Below are 17,464 nucleotides of genomic sequence, written 5' to 3'. Positions count from 1 at the left end.
ATTCTGCATTCTATCTAGTCATACCAAATGCTCCTCTCAAATAGCTCATTTTCATAGCATGGACTCTTGACCTCTGTGAGTTATGATGTCCCTTAATCCTTTCTTCACTTACATACATCTCAACCTTTCATAGACTTACCAGTGTTATAATGATATAACATCACTCTTTTCATAGAGAAAACAGCAGTGGGAGATAAAAGCAGAACTAACACTTTATTCATCACAGTTAATATTTTCCTTATGAGAAAGAATGTATATCACAATGCAATACCAGATGTTATAAGCAACAACATAATATGCTGGGAGTTTTAAAACTACACAGATGAAGGTTCAAGGACACAGATAGTACAATATTTAGGGAAGGAATGGCATGGTTTATGCAAGCTAGGCCCTGTTTCTTTCCTCCAGCTGGCCTGCCAACATCAATCTTTAAATGTATTTGTATCTCTGATGTCTGTTCCCTCTGGAAACTCCCATCAAGGGGGTGGCCACAGCAAAAGAGTCTCCACTAATCCCTGTCCTTACATTCCTCCCTTGCATACACCATTCCATGCAATCTTCACTTCCATTTCTCTTCCCCTATATTTTCCCATGCCACAGGAGGTCTTCCTTTCACACCAACCTCTTGGGTCGCAGTGTCATACACTTTCCTTGTAAACTTACTAACTTGCATTCTTTCCACATGAAATGGCACCCCCTTCACCCACACGAGTTAACGCTAGGAAAAGACAATAAAGGCCACATTCATTCACACTCGGTCTCTGGCTGTCATGTATAATGCACCGAAACCACAGCTCCCTTTCCACATCCAGGCACCACAGAACTTTCCATGGTTTACCCCAGACGCTTCACATGCTCTGGTTCAATCCACTGACAGCACGTCAACCCCAGTATACCACATCGTTCCAATTCACTCTATTCCTTTCACGCCTTACACCCTCCTGCATGTTCAGGCCCCGATCACTCAAAATCTTTTTGGTCTCCCACTTCTCGTTCCCTCCACCTCTGACACATATATCCTCTTGGTCAATCTTTCCTCAATCATTCTCTCCATGTGACTAAACCGTTTCAAAACACCCTCTTCTGCTCTCTCAACCACACTCTTTTTATTACCACACATCTCTCTTACCCTATTTTTACTACTCGATCAAACCGCCTCACACCACATACCGTCCTCAAACATCTCATTTCCAGCACATCCACCCTTCTTTGCACAACTCTATCTATAGCCCACGCCTCGCAACCATATAACATTGTTGGAACCACTATTCCTTCAAACACACCCAATTTTGCTTTCCGAGATAATGTTTTCGACTTCTACACATTCTTCAACGCTCCCAGAACTTTCACCCCCTTCCCCCACCCTATGATTCACTTCCGTGCCAAATCCACTCCCAGATATCTAAAACACTTCACTTCCTCCAGTTTTTCTCCATTCAAACTCACCTCCCAATTGACTTGACCCTCACCCCTACTGTACCTAATAACCTTGCTCTTATTCACATTTACTCTCAACTTTCTTCTTCCACACACTTTACCAAACTCAGTCACCAGCTTCTGCAGTTTCTCACATGAATCAGCCACCAGCGCTGTATCATCAGCGAACAACAATTGACTCACTTCCCAAGCTCTCTCATCCCCAACAGACTTCATACTTGCCCCTCTTTCCAGGACTCTTGCATTTACCTCCTTTACAACCCCATCCATAAACAAATTAAACAACCATGGAGACATCACACACCCCTGCCGCAAACCTACATTCACTGAGAACCAATCACTTTCCTCTCTTCCTACACGTACACATGCCTTACATCCTCGATAAAAACTTTTCACTGCTTCTAACAACTTGCCTCCCACACCATATATTCTTAATACCTTCCACAGAGCATCTCTATCAACTCTATCATATGCCTTCTCCAGATCCATAAATGCTACATACAAATCCATTTGCTTTTCTAAGTATTTCTCACATACATTCTTCAAAGCAAACACCTGATCCACACATCCTCTACCACTTCTGAAACCGCACTGCTCTTCCCCAATCTGATGCTCTGTACATGCCTTCACCCTCTCAATCAATATATATATATATATATATATATATATATTAGGTACAGTAGGGTTGAGGGACAAGTCAATTGGGGGGTAAGTTTGAATGGAGAAAAACTGGAGGAAGTGAAGTGTTTTAGATATCTGGGAGTGGATCTGTCAGCGGATGGAACCATGGAAGCGGAAGTGGATCATAGGGTGGGGGAGGGGGCGAAAATTTTGGGAGCCTTGAAAAATGTGTGGAAGTCGAGAACATTATCTCGGAAAGCAAAAATGGGTATGTTTGAGGGAATAGTGGTTCCAACAATGCTGTATGGTTGCGAGGCGTGGGCTATGGATAGAGATGTGCGCAGGAGGATGGATGTGCTGGAAATGAGATGTTTGAGGACAATGTGTGGTGTGAGGTGGTTTGATCGAGTAAGTAACGTAAGGGTAAGAGAGATGTGTGGAAATAAAAAGAGCGTGGTCGAGAGAGCAGAAGAGGGTGTTTTGAAATGGTTTGGGCACATGGAGAGAATGAGTGAGGAGAGATTGACCAAGAGGATATATGTGTCGGAGGTGGAGGGAACGAGGAGAAGAGGGAGACCAAATTGGAGGTGGAAAGATGGAGTGAAAAAGATTTTGTGTGATCGGGGCCTGAACATGCAGGAGGGTGAAAGGAGGGCAAGAAATAGAGTGAATTGGAGTCATGTGGTATACAGGGGTTGACGTGCTGTCAGTGGATTGAAGCAAGGCATGTGAAGCGTCTGGGGTAAACCATGGAAAGCTGTGTAGGTATGTATATTTGCGTGTCTGGACGTGTGTATGTACATGTGTATGGGGGGGGGGGTTGGGCCATTTCTTTCGTCTGTTTCCTTGCGCTACCTCGCAAACGCGGGAGACAGCGACAAAGTATAAAAAAAAAAAAAAAAAAAAAATATTTTATTATCTTTTATTTTGCTTTGTTGCTGCCTCCCGCGTTAGTGAGGTAGCGCAAGGAAACAGACGAAAGAATGGCCCAACCCACCCACATACACATGTATATACATACACATCCAGACACGCAAATATACATACGTATACATCTCAATGTATACAATATATACAATGTATACACACACAGACATATACATATATACACATGTACATAATTCATACTGTCTGCTTTTATTCATTCCCATCACCACCTCCCCACACATGAAATAACAACCCCCTCCCCCCTCGTGTGTGCGAGGTAGCGCTAGGAAAAGACAACAAAGTTCCCATTCGCTCACATTCAGTCTCTAGCTACCATGTAATAATGCACCGAAACCACAGCTCCCTTTCCACATCCAGGCCCCACAGAACTTTCCATGGTTTACCCCAGACGCTTCACATGCCCTGGTTCAATCCATTGACAGCATGTCGACCCCGGTATACCACATCGTTCCAATTCACTCTATTCCTTGCACGCCTTTCACCCTCATGCATGTTCAGGCCCCGATCACTCAAAATCTTTTTCACTCCATCTTTCTACCTCCAATTTGGTCTCCCACTTCTCGTTCCCTCCACCTCTGACACATATATCCTCTTGGTCAATCTTTCCTCACTCATTCTCTCATGTGACTAAACCGTTTCAAAACACCCTCTTCTGCTCTCTCAACCACACTCTTTTTATTACCACACATCTCTCTTACCCTATTTTTACTTACTTGATCAAACCACCTCACACCACATATCGTCCTCAAACATCTCATTTCCAGCACATCTACCCTCCTGTGCACAACTCTATCCATAGCCCACGCCTCACAACCATACAACATTGTTAGAACCACTACTCCTTCAAACATACCCATTTTTGCTTTCCGAGATAATGTTCTCGACTCCACACATTCTTCAACGCTCCCAGAACTTTAGCCCCCTCCTCCAACCTATGATTCACTTCCGCTTCCATGGTTCCATCCACTGCCAAATCCACTCCCAGATATCTAATGCACTTCACTTCCTCCAGTTTTTCTCCATTCAACCTTACCTAATAACCTTGCTCTTATTCACATTTACTCTCAACTTTCTTCTTTTCACACACTTAACCAAACTCAGTCACCAGCTTCTGCAGTTTCTCACATGAATCAGCCACCAGCGCTGTATCATCAGCGAACAACAACTGACTCACTTCCCAAGCTCTCTCATCCACAACAGACTGGATACTTGCCCCTCTTTCCAAAACTCTTGCACTCACCTCCCTAACAACCCTATCCACAAACAAATTAAACAAACATGGAGACATCACACACCCCTGCCGCAAACCTACATTCACTGAGTATCATATGCCTTCTCCAGATCCATAAATGCTACATACAAATCCATTTGCTTTTCTAAGTATTTCTCACATACATTCTTCAAAGTAAACACCTGATCCACACATCCTCTACCACTTATGAAACCACATGGCTCTTCCCCAGTCTGATGCTCTACATGCCTTCACCCTCTCAATCAATACCCTCCCATATAATTTCCCAGGAATACTCAACAAACTTATACCTCTGTAATTTGAGCACTCACCTTTGTCCCCTTTGCCTTTATACAATGGCACTATGCAAGCATTCCACCAATCCTCAGGCACCTCACCATGAATCATAATACATTAAATAACCTCACCAACCAGTCAACAATACAGTCACCCCCTTTTTTAATAGATTCCACTGCAGTACCATCCAAACCCGCAGCCTTGCCGGCTTTCATCTTCCGCAAAGCTTTTAATACCTCTTCCCTGTTTACCAAATCATTTTCCCTAACCCTCTCACTTTGCACACCAACTCGACCAAAACACCCTATATCTGCCACTCTATCATCAAACACATTCAACAAACCTTCAAAATACTCACTCCATCTCCTTCTCACATCACCACTACTTGTTATCACCTCCCCATTAGCCCCCTTCACTGATGTTCCCATTTGTTCCCTTGTCTTACGCACTTTATTTCCCTCCTTCCAGAATATCTTTTTATTCTCCCTAAAATTTAATGATACTCTCTCACCCCAACTCTCATTTGACCTCTTTTTCACCTCTTCCACCTTTCTCTTGACCTCATGCCTCTTTCTTTTATACATCTCCCACTCAATTGCATTATTTCCCTGCAAAAATCATTCAAATGCCTCTCCCTTCTCTTTCACTAATAATCTTACTTCTTCATCCCACCACTCACTACCCTTTCTAATCTGCCCACCTCCCATGCTTCTCATGCCACAAGCATCTTTTGCGCAAGCCATCACTGCTTCCCTAAATACATCCCATTCCAACCCCACTCCCCTTACCTCCAATCTGTACTCAGTCTCTCCTGGTACTTCCTCACACAAGTCTCCTTCCCAAGCTCACTTACTCTCACCACCCTCTTCACCCCAACATTCTCTCTTCTTTTCTGAAAACCTCTACAAATCTTCACCTTCGCCTCCACAAGATAATGATCAGACATCCCTCCAGTTGCACCTCTTAGCACATTAACATCCAAAAGTCTCTCTTTTGAGCGCCTATCAATTAACATGTAGTCCAATAACGCTCTCTGGCCATCTCTCCTACTTACATACATATACTTATGTATATCTCTCTTTTTGAACCAGGTATTCCCAATCACCGTTTCTTTTTCAGCACACAAATCTACAAGCTCTTCACCATTTCCATTTACAACACTGAACACCCCATGTATACCAATTATTCCCTCAACTGCCTCATTACTCACCTTTGCATTCAAATCACCCATCACTATAACCCGGTATAGTGCATCAAAACCACTAACACACTCATTCAGCTGCTCCCAAAACACTTGCCTCTCATGATCTTTCTTCTCATGCCCAGGTGCATATGCACCAATAATCACCCCTCTCTCTCCATCAACTTTCAGTTTTACCCATATCAATCGAGAGTTTACTTTCTTACACTCTATCACGTACTCCCACCACTCCTTTTTCAGGTGTAGTGCTACTCCTTCCCTTGCTCTTGTCCTCTCACTAACCCCTGACTTTACTCCCTAGACATTCCCAAACCACTCTTCCCCTTTACCCTTGAGCTTCGTTTCACTCAGAGCCAAAGCATCCAGGTTCCTTTCCTCAAACATACTACCTATCTCTCCTTTTTTCTCATTTTGGTTACATCCACACGCATTTAGACACCCCAATCTGAGCCTTCTGGGAGGATGAGCAATCCCCGCGTGAATCCTTCTTCTATTTCCCCTTTTAGAAAGTTAAAATACAAGGAGGGAAGGGTTTCTAGCCCCCCCGCTCCCATCCCCTCTAGTCGCCTTCTACGACACGTGAGGAATGTGTGGGAAGTATTCGTTCTCCCCTATATATATATATATATATATATATATATATATATATATAAAATGCGGGAGACAGCAAAAAAAAAAAAAAAATATATATATATATTTTCTTTCATACTATTCGCCATTTCCCGCATTAGCGAGGTAGCGCTGAGATCAGAGGACTGGACCTTTGAGGGAATATCCTCACCTGGCCCCCTTCTCTGTTCCCTTTTTTTTGGGGGGGGAAAAAAAAAAAAAAGCGAGAGGGGAGGATTTCCAGCCCCCCGCTCCCCCCCCTTTTAGTCGCCTTCTACGACACGCAGGGAATACGTGGAAAGTATTCTTTCTCCCCTATCCCCAGGGATATATATATATATATATATATATATATGTGAAAGAAGAAAGTTAAGAGTAAATGTGAATAAGAGCAAGGTTATTAGGTACAGTAGGGTTGAGGGTCAAGTCAATTGGGAGGTGAGTTTGAATGGGGAAAAACTGGAGGAAGTGAAGTGTTTTAGATATCTGGGAGTGGATCTGGCAGCGGATGGAACCATGGAAGCGGAAGTGGATCATAGGGTGGGGGAGGGGGCGAAAATTCTGGAAGCCTTGAAGAATGTGTGGAAGTCGAGAACATTATCTCGGAAAGCAAAAATGGGTATGTTTGAAGGAATAGTGGTTCCAACAATGTTGTATGGTTGCGAGGCTTGGGCTATGGATAGAGTTGTGCGCAGGGGGATGGATGTGCTGGAAATGAGATGTTTGAGGACAATGTGTGGTGTGAGGTGGTTTGATCGAGTAAGTAACGTAAGGGTAAGAGGGATGTGTGGAAATAAAAAGAGCGTGGTTGAGAGAGCAGAAGAGGGTGTTTTGAAATGGTTTGGGCACATGGAGAGAATGAGTGAGGAAAGATTGACCAAGAGGATATATGTGTCGGAGGTGGAGGGAACGAGGAGAAGAGGGAGACCAAATTGGAGGTGGAAAGATGGAGTGAAAAAGATTTTGTGTGATCGGGGCCTGAACATGCAGGAGGGTGAGAGGAGGGCAAGGAATAGAGTGAATTGGAGCGATGTGGTATACCGGGGTTGACGTGCTGTCGGTGGATGGAATCAGGGCATGTGGGGCGTCTGGGGTAAACCATGGAAAGCTGTGTAGGTATGTATATTTGCGTGTGTGGACGTATGTATATACATGTGTATGGGGGTGGGTTGGGCCATTTCTTTCGTCTGTTTCCTTGCGCTACCTCGCAAACGCGGGAGACAGCGACAAAGCAAAAAAAAATATATATATATATATATATATATATATATATATATATATATATATATATATTTTCATACTATTTGCCATTTCCCACCTCACCGAGGTAGCGTTAAGAACAGAGGACTGGGCCTCTGAGGAAACATCCTCACCCAGCCCCCTTCTCTTTTCCTAGCCTGAGCCAGATACCCATTTTATCGACAAACCCCTAAGGGGGAACGAACATTTGGGCTGACTGTGGACCGACTGCAACTACTAGAATTTGAACATATGAGCTTGACCCTGGGCAACCTGTGAATGTGCCATGGTCAGGAATGCTATCCGCTACACCATGCTTTCTTTTATCAGCTCCTTAACATTCTTCTTACACATCTGATATTCTTCTCTCCTCCTTTACTGAACATTCCTTTCAAGGAATCTACCATATGCCTTCTCTTCCACAGCTTTTCTAATCTCTTCGGGCCACAATGCATACCCTTTTTTGTTCTTATATTCCAAGACCTTGTATCTAACTACTAATTCTACAGCCTTTAAAAGTCTTTCTCTAAACATTTAAAACACCTCATTCACACATGACTGCATCCTACATTCACTGTACTTCCATCTGAACTTTTGGTCACCCTTCTTTCATACTCCTTGCATTCTTTCTGATTCATCTTCTTGCTTGCCAACATTACTTTTCCATTCTTCATTACACCATACACTTATCCATGAACTTCACCCTGAGAGAGCGACAAAATGGCCCAAGTCACCAAAGAATTCTCTCACAATGTCAACATCCAGCACAGCCAACTTCAATCATCATAAAAAAATACATTCATGCCCACCCAAAATAGGAATACATGAAAAAAGTGTCCTTCAACATAAAACACAACAGGTGTCATGGTTACCCAAATTATCATCAAACAAACAAAAGTAGAAATAAGTTTGCTACATTAACAATGCCAAACACATAATGAAATCATGAAAAAAATGGCCAACAATAAATCAAGGGAATTAAATTTAGCAAAACTGGTAGTAATACACGTACTATGCATACGAGAGTGGGTGCCATGATGATGAAGATACATAAACTGGTATAAAAAATTGACAAAACAGCATAATTCTATAACAAAGTGTGTCTTATCAGCTGTACAATGAATCCATTACCAGAAAGAAGTGGATTTTCACATTTTTCTGATCTCTCTTCATTTCTCCACATACATAGCAGCTGGAAACATGATGTTCAGGAGCCATGCTCGTATCTTCTTTACTCTGCACCACACCTGTCAAAAATGTGAACAATCAGATGATGTGCCATAGTTCGGTGAGCCCTCTACAGGAAAGCACATTCATTACAAGGAATCACTAGAGGTTGTAATAGTAGCAGTTCCTTCTGTCTTATTCCTTGCAATGATGCTAACTTTCCTGTTCAGGAGAATACCAACATATGTTAAAAGAAATGGTCTGAACTGATTTCCCTACAAATGTTAAGTATGCAGTGCAAATCAAGTAGCCTAAGGAAAAAAATAGTAATGAGTATTTATTATTTTTTTTTTTTATTATACTTTGTCGCTGTCTCCCACGTTTGCGAGGTAGCGCAAGGAAACAGACGAAAGAAATGGCCCAACCCCCCCCATACACATGTATATACATACGTCCACACACGCAAATATACATACCTACACAGCTTTCCATGGTTTACCCCAGACGCTTCACATGCCTTGATTCAATCCACTGACAGCACGTCAACCCCGGTATACCACATCGCTCCAATTCACTCTATTCCTTGCCCTCCTTTCACCCTCCTGCATGTTCAGGCCCCGATCACACAAAATCTTTTTCACTCCATCTTTCCACCTCCAATTTGGTCTCCCTCTTCTCCTCGTTCCCTCCACCTCCGACACATATATCCTCTTGGTCAATCTTTCCTCACTCATTCTCTCCATGCGCCCAAACCACTTCAAAACACCCTCTTCTGCTCTCTCAACCACGCTCTTTTTATTTCCACACATCTCTCTTACCCTTACGTTACTCACTCGATCAAACCACCTCACACCACACATTGTCTTCAAACATCTCATTTCCAGCACATCCATCCTCCTGCGCACAACTCTATCCATAGCCCACGCCTCGCAACCATACAACATTGTTGGAACCACTATTCCTTCAAACATACCCATTTTTGCTTTCCGAGATAATGTTCTCGACTTCCACACATTCTTCAAGGCCCCCAGAATTTTCGCCCCCTCCCCCACCCTATGATCCACTTCCGCTTCCATGGTTCCATCCGCTGCCAGATCCACTCCCAGATATCTAAAACACTTCACTTCCTCCAGTTTTTCTCCATTCAAACTCACCTCCCAATTGACTTGACCCTCAACCCTACTGTACCTAATAACCTTGCTCTTATTCACATTTACTCTTAACTTTCTTCTTCCACACACTTTACCAAACTCAGTCACCAGCTTCTGCAGTTTCTCACCAGCCACCAGCGCTGTATCATCAGCGAACAACAACTGACTCACTTCCCAAGCTCTCTCATCCCCAACAGACTTCATACTTGCCCCTCTTTCCAAAACTCTTGCATTTACCTCTCTAACAACCCCATCCATAAACAAATTAAACAACCATGGAGACATCACACACCCCTGCCGCAAACCTACATTCACTGAGAACCAATCACTTTCCTCTCTTCCTACACGTACACATGCCTTACATCCTCGATAAAAACTTTTCACTGCTTCTAACAACTTTCCTCCCACACCATATATTCTTAATACCTTCCACAGAGCATCTCTATCAACTCTATCATATGCCTTCTCCAGATCCATAAATGCTACATACAAATCCATTTGCTTTTCTAAGTATTTCTCACATACATTCTTCAAAGCAAACACCTGATCCACACATCCTCTACCACTTCTGAAACCACACTGCTCTTCCCCAATCTGATGCTCTGTACATGCCTTCACCCTCTCAATCAATACCCTCCCATATAATTTACCAGGAATACTCAACAAACTTATACCTCTGTAATTTGAGCACTCACTCTTATCCCCTTTGCCTTTGTACAATGGCACTATGCACGCATTCAGCCAATCCCCAGGCACCTCACCATGAGTCATACATACATTAAATAACCTTACCAACCAGTCAACAATACAGTCACCCCCTTTTTTTTATAAATTCCACTGCAATACCATCCAAACCTGCTGCCTTGCCGGCTTTCATCTTCCGCAAAGCTTTCACTACCTCTTCTCTGTTTACCAAATCATTTTCCCTAACCCTCTCACTTTGCACACCACCTCGACCCAAACACCCTATATCTGCCACTCTATCATCAAACACATTCAACAAACCTTCAAAATACTCACTCCATCTCCTTCTCACATCACCAATACTTGTTATCACCTCCCCATTTGCGCCCTTCACTGAAGTTCCCATTTGCTCCCTTGTCTTACGCACTTTATTTACCTCCTTCCAGAACATCTTTTTATTCTCCCTAAAATTTAATGATACTCTCTCACCCCAACTCTCATTTGCCCTTTTTTTCACCTCTTGCAACTTTCTCCTGACCTCCTGTCTCTTTCTTTTATACATCTCCCACTCAATTGCATTTTTTCCCTGCAAAAATCGTCCAAATGCCTCTCTCTTCTCTTTCACTAATACTCTTACTTCTTCATCCCACCACTCACTACCCTTTCTAATCAACCCACCTCCCACTCTTCTCATGCCACAAGCATCTTTTGCGTAATCCATCACTGATTCCCTAAATACATCCCATTCCTCCCCCACTCCCCTTACTTCCATTGTTCTCACCTTTTTCCATTCTGTACTCAGTCTCTCCTGGTACTTCCTCACACAGGTCTCCTTCCCAAGCTCACTTACTCTCACCACCCTCTTCACCCCAACATTCACTCTTCTTTTCTGAAAACCCATACAAGTCTTCACCTTAGCCTCCACAAGATAATGATCAGACATCCCTCCAGTTGCACCTCTCAGCACATTAACATCCAAAAGTCTCTCTTTCGCACGCCTGTCAATTAACACGTAATCCAATAACGCTCTCTGGCCATCTCTCCTACTTACATAAGTATACTTATGTATATCTCGCTTTTTAAACCATGAGTATTTAGACATCAAAATAACAGTGTAAGGTACTGTTAAGATTGATCCTACAAGACAAAGATGTGTACTAGTATGCCACAAGACCCAAGAGAAAAATGGCTATGTAGTATGATGGGGTGAAAAAGGCTGTATGAGTTCAGGTCCCAAACATGCAGATGAGTGTAAAGTATGCATATGTATGGATTCAGGTCCCAAACATGCAGATGGGTGTGAAGTACACACATTATAGAATTAAAGTTATGTGGTATACAGAAGGTAATATGCTGTCAGTGGAATGAATCAATGAATATGAAGCAATCACTGGAAACCACAAAGTGTTTTGTGAAGTTTGGCTGTTGATGAAGGGAATCTAGTTTTGATGCATTATACATGAGAGCTAGAGAGCTGATGTAAACAAATGAGGTCATTCTTTACCTGTTCCAGGCACAACCTTGCTATGAAGTAAAAAGCAAACAAGCATGAAAAAAAAAGAAAAGCATGATTTACAGATGTAAACTAGTTTCCTGTCTGATATGCAAGTTACGAAGATGCTTTAAAAAGTTGAAAAAAATATTTAATTGCATCAGAAAGGCAATCACAAGGATTTTCTTCAACTTTCATAATGTAAGTCAATAACTATTAAAATACTGTCTTTGTTTTGGCTTCAAGGCAACACTCTCTGCAGGAATAGAGAAATGATGGACTCCTTTGGAGCAAGAAGGTCTTTGACAAGACTTTACTCCTTACAGATGATGATATAGTTTTACTAAGGGGTGACTTCTCACCCATAGTGAAACCAATATCTGGTGAAGTCAGCTAACACCATCTGTGGCTTATTATACACTATACTATCCCTTCCAAGGCAATTATATTACAATTTCTAAGAAATACTCAAGAACACCTTCCAAGTTTTGTGAACTGGGTTAACTACATAGACCTCTTCGTTGGTTGATAGGACCGCAAAAGGCCCTCAGAAGAAAGATTAAATGATGGAGCATTTGACATCCAATTTGGATGGTGTGGGTGTATTACAGTTCAAAGAACATAAAAAATACAGAATTTCCAATAATGTATGTGTCAGAGGTGGAGGGAACATGGAGAAGCAGGAGAGCAAATTGGTGGAAGGATGAAGAGAAAAAGATTTTGAGCAATCGGGGCCTGAACATACAGGAGGGTGAGAGGCATACAAGGAATAAAGTGAATTGGAACGATGTGGTATACCAGGGTCGACGTGCTGTCAATGGACTAAACCAGGGCATGTGAAGCATCTGGGGTAAACCATGGAAAGGTATATGGGGCCTGGATGTGGATAGGGATCTGTGGTTTCAGTGCATTGCACATGACAACTAGAGACTGAGTGTGAACAAAAGTGGCCTTTTTGTCTGTATTCCTGGTGCTGCCTCACTGAAGCAAAGAATAGCGATGCTGGTTTCCTGTGGGGTGGGGTGGCAAAAGGAATGGATGAAGTCAAGCAAGTATGAATATGTACATGTGTATATATATATGTATATGTCTGTGTATGTATATGTACATATACGTTGAAATGTTCAGGTATGTATATGTGCGTGTTTGGGAGTTTATATATATATATATATATATATATATATATATATATATATATATATATATATATATATATATATATATATATATATTCTTTCTTTCAAACTATTCGCCATTTCCCACATTAGCGAGGTAGCATTAAGAACAGAGGACTGGGCCTTTGAGGGAATACCCTCACCTGGCCCAATTCTCTGTTCCTTCTTTTGGAAAATTAAAAAAAAACGAGAGGGGAGGATTTCCAGCCCCCCGCTCCCTCCCCTTTTAGTCGCCTTCTACGACACGCAGGGAATACGTGGGAAGTATTCTTTCTCCGCTATCCCCAGGGAATATATATATATATATATATATATATATATATATATATATATATATATATATATATATATATATATATAATTTTTTTTTTATTTTGCTTTGTTGCTGTCTCCCGCGTTTGCGAGGTAGCGCAAGGAAACAGACGAAAGAAATGGCCCAACCCACCCCCGTACACATGTATATACATACACGTCCACACACGCAAATATACATACCTATACATCTCAATGTACACATATATATACACACACAGAAATATACATATATACACATGTACATAATTCATACTGTCTGCCTTTATTTATTCCCATCGCTACCTCACCACACATGGAATAACATCCCCCTCCCCCCTCATGTGTGCGAGTAGTGCTAGGAAAAGACAACAAAGGCCCCATTCGTTCACACTCAGTCTCTAGCTGTCATGTAATAATGCCCGAAACCACAGCTCCCTTTCCACATCCAGGCCCCACAGAACTTTCCATGGTTTACCCCAGATGCTTCACATGCCCTGATTCAATCCATTGACAGCACGTCGACTCCGGTATACCACATCGATCTAATTCACTCTGTTCCTTGCCCGCCTTTCACCCTCTTGCATGTTCAGGCCCCGATCACTCAAAATCTTTTTCACTCCATCTTTCCACCTCCAATTTGGTCTCACACTTCTCCTCATTCCCTCCACCTCTGACACATATATCCTCTTAGTCAATCTATCCTCACTCATTCTCTCCATGTGCACAAACCATTTCAAAACACCCTCTTCTGCTCTCTCAACCACGCTCTTTCTATTTCCACACATCTCTCTTACCCTTACGTTACTCACTCGATCAAACCACCTCACACCACACATTGTCCTCAAACATCTCATTTCCAGCACATCCACCCTCCTGCGCACAACTCTATCCATAGCCCACGCCTCGCAACCATACAACATTGTTGGAACCGCTATTCCTTCAAACATACCCATTTTTGCTTTCCGAGATAATGTTCTCGACTTCCACACATTCTTCAAGGCTCCCAGGATTTTTGCCCCCTCCCCCACCCTATGATTCACTTCCGCTTCCATGGTTCCATCCGCTGCCAGATCCACTCCCAGATATCTAAAACACTTTACTTCCTCCAGTTTTTCTCCATTCAAACTTACCTCCCAACTGACTTGACCCTCAACCCTACTGTACCTAATAACCTTGCTCTTATTCACATTTACTCTTAACTTTCTTCTTTCACACACTTTACCAAACTCAGTCACCAGCTTCTGCAGTTTCTTACATGAATCAGCCACCAGCGCTGTATCATCAGCGAACAACAGCTGACTCACTTCCCAAGCTCTCTCATCCACAACAGACTGCATACTTGCCCCTCTATCCAAAACTCTTGCATTCACCTCCCTAACAACCCCATCCATAAACAAATTAAACAACCATGGAGACATCACACACCCCTGCCACAAACCTACATTCACTGAGAACCAATCACTTTCCTCTCTTCCTAAACGTACACATGCCTTACATCCTCGATAAAAACTTTTCACTGCTTCTAACAACTTGCCTCCCACACCATATATTCTTAGTACCTTCCATAGAGCATCTCTATCAACTCTTATCATATGCCTTCTCCAGATCCATAATGCTACATACAAATCCATTTGCATTTCTAAGTATTTCTCACATACATTCTTCAAAGCAAACACCTGATCCACCCATCCTCTACCACTTCTGAAACCACACTGCTCTTCCCCAATCTGATGCTCTGTACATGCCTTCACCCTCTCAATCAATACCCTCCCACATAATTTACCAGGAATACTCAACAAACTTATACCTCTGCAATTTGAGCACTCACTCTTATCCCCTTTGCCTTTGTACAATGGCACTATGCAAGCATTCTGCCAATCCTCAGACACCTCACCATGAATCATACATACATTGAATAACCTTACCAACCAGTCAACAATAAAGTCACCCCCTTTTTTAATAAATTCCACTGCAATACCATCCAAACCCGCTGCCTTGCCAGCTTTCATCTTCCGCAAAGCTTTTACTACCTCTTCTCTGTTTACCAAATCATTTTCCCTAACCCTCTCACTGTGCACACCACCTCGACCAAAACACCCTATATCTGCCACTCTATCATCAAACACATTCAACAAACCTTCAAAATACTCACTCCATCTCCTTCTCACATCACCACTACTTGTTATCACCTCCCCATTAGCCCCCTTCACTGAAGTTCCCATTTGCTCCCTTGTCTTACGCACTTTATTTACCTCCTTCCAGAACATCTTTTTATTCTCCCTAAAATTTAATGATACTCTCTCACCCCAACTCTCATTTGCCCTCTTTTTCACCTCTTGCACCTTTCTCTTGACCTCCTGCCTCTTTCTTTTATACATCTCCCACTCATTAGCATTTTTTCCCTGCAAAAATCATCCAAATGCCTCTCTCTTCTCTTTCACAAATAATCTTACTTCTTCATCCCACCACTCACTACCTTTTCTAAACAACCCATCTCCCATGCTTCTCATGCCACAAGCATCTTTTGCGCAAGCCATCACTGCTTCCCTAAATACATCCCATTCCTCCTCCACTCCCCTTACCTCCTTTGTTCTCACCTTTTTCCATTCTGTAGTCAGTCTCTCCTGGTACTTCCTCACACAAGTCTCCTTCCCAAGCTCACTTACTCTCACCACCCTCTTCACCCCAACATTCTCTCTTCTTTTCTGAAAACCTCTACAAATCTTCACCTTCGCCTCCACAAGATAATGATCAGACATCCCTCCAGTTGCACCTCTCAGCACATTAACATCCATAAGTCTCTCTTTCACGTGCCTGTCAATTAACACATAATCCAATAATGCTCTCTGGCCATCTCTCCTACTTACATACTTATACTTATGTATATCTCGCTTTTTAAGCCAGGTATTCCCAATCACCAGTCCTTTTTCAGCACATAAATCTACAAGCTCTTCACCATTTCCATTTACAACACTGAACACCCCATGTATACCAATTATTCCCTCAACTGCCACATTACTTACCTTTGCATTCAAATCACCCATCACTATAACCCGGTCTTGTGCATCAAAACCACTAACACACTCATTTAGCTGCTCCCAAAACACTAACTAGCCTCTCACAATCTTTCTTCTCATGCCCAGGTGCATATGCACCAATAATCACCCATCTCTCCCCATCAACTTCAGTTTTACCCATAATAATCTAGAATTTACTTTCTTACATTCTATCACATACTCCCACAACTCCTGTTTCAGTAGTGCTACTCCTTCCCTTGCTCTTGTCCTCTCACTAACCCCTGACTTTACTCCCAAGACATTCCCAAACCACTCTTCCCCTTTACCCTTGAGGTTCATTTCACTCAGAGCTAAAACATCCAGGTTCCTTTCCTCAAACATACTACCTATCTCTCCTTTTTTCACATCTTGGTTACATCCACACACATTTAGACACCCCAATCTGAGCCTTCGAGGAGGATGAACACTCCCCGTGTGACTCCTTCTTCTGTTTCTCATTGTAGAAAGTTAAAATACAAGGAGGGGAGGATTTCTGGCCCCCCGCTCCCGTCCCCTCTAGTCACCTTCTACGACATGTGAGGAATGCGTGGGAAGTATTCTTTCTCCCCTATCCCCAGGGATAATATATATGTGTGGTGTGAGGTGGTTTGATCGAGTAAGTAATGTAAAGGTAAGAGAGATGTGTGGAAATAAAAAGAGCGTGGTTGAGAGAGCAGAAGAGGGTGTTTTGAAATGGTTTGGGCACATGGAGAGAATGAGTGAGGAAAGATTGACCAAGAGGATATATGTGTCGGAGGTGGAGGGAACGAGGAGAAGTGGGAGACCAAATTGGAAGTGGAAAGATGGAGTGAAAGAGATTTTGAGTGATCGGGGCCTGAACATGCAGGAGGGTGAAAGGCGG

General features: G+C 42.6%; 1 protein-coding gene and 1 long non-coding RNA gene across 4 annotated transcripts in view; one reads left to right on the top strand and one right to left on the bottom strand.

Annotated features, from left to right (window-relative positions):
- Nucleotides 1–17,464, bottom strand: part of LOC139763030 (uncharacterized) — a 45,804-nt gene that overhangs the window by 3,551 nt on the left and 24,789 nt on the right. Inside the window, exon 3 of one of the 2 annotated variants that reach the window (XR_011716019.1) lies at nucleotides 8,715–8,830. This is a non-coding gene — a long non-coding RNA (uncharacterized lncRNA). Of the gene's footprint in view, nucleotides 1–6,677; nucleotides 8,831–17,464 lie in introns of those variants that run through there. The other variant, XR_011716018.1, reaches the window with a different exon arrangement.
- Nucleotides 1–17,464, top strand: part of LOC139762916 (CUGBP Elav-like family member 1) — a 464,351-nt gene that overhangs the window by 441,784 nt on the left and 5,103 nt on the right. The window lies entirely within an intron of this gene.

This window comes from Panulirus ornatus, chromosome 3 (assembly GCF_036320965.1).
Source record: "Panulirus ornatus isolate Po-2019 chromosome 3, ASM3632096v1, whole genome shotgun sequence".
Classification (NCBI taxonomy): domain Eukaryota; kingdom Metazoa; phylum Arthropoda; class Malacostraca; order Decapoda; family Palinuridae; genus Panulirus; species Panulirus ornatus.
Note: the sequence above shows the minus strand (reverse complement) of the source record. Positions and strands in the feature narration are given on the sequence as shown.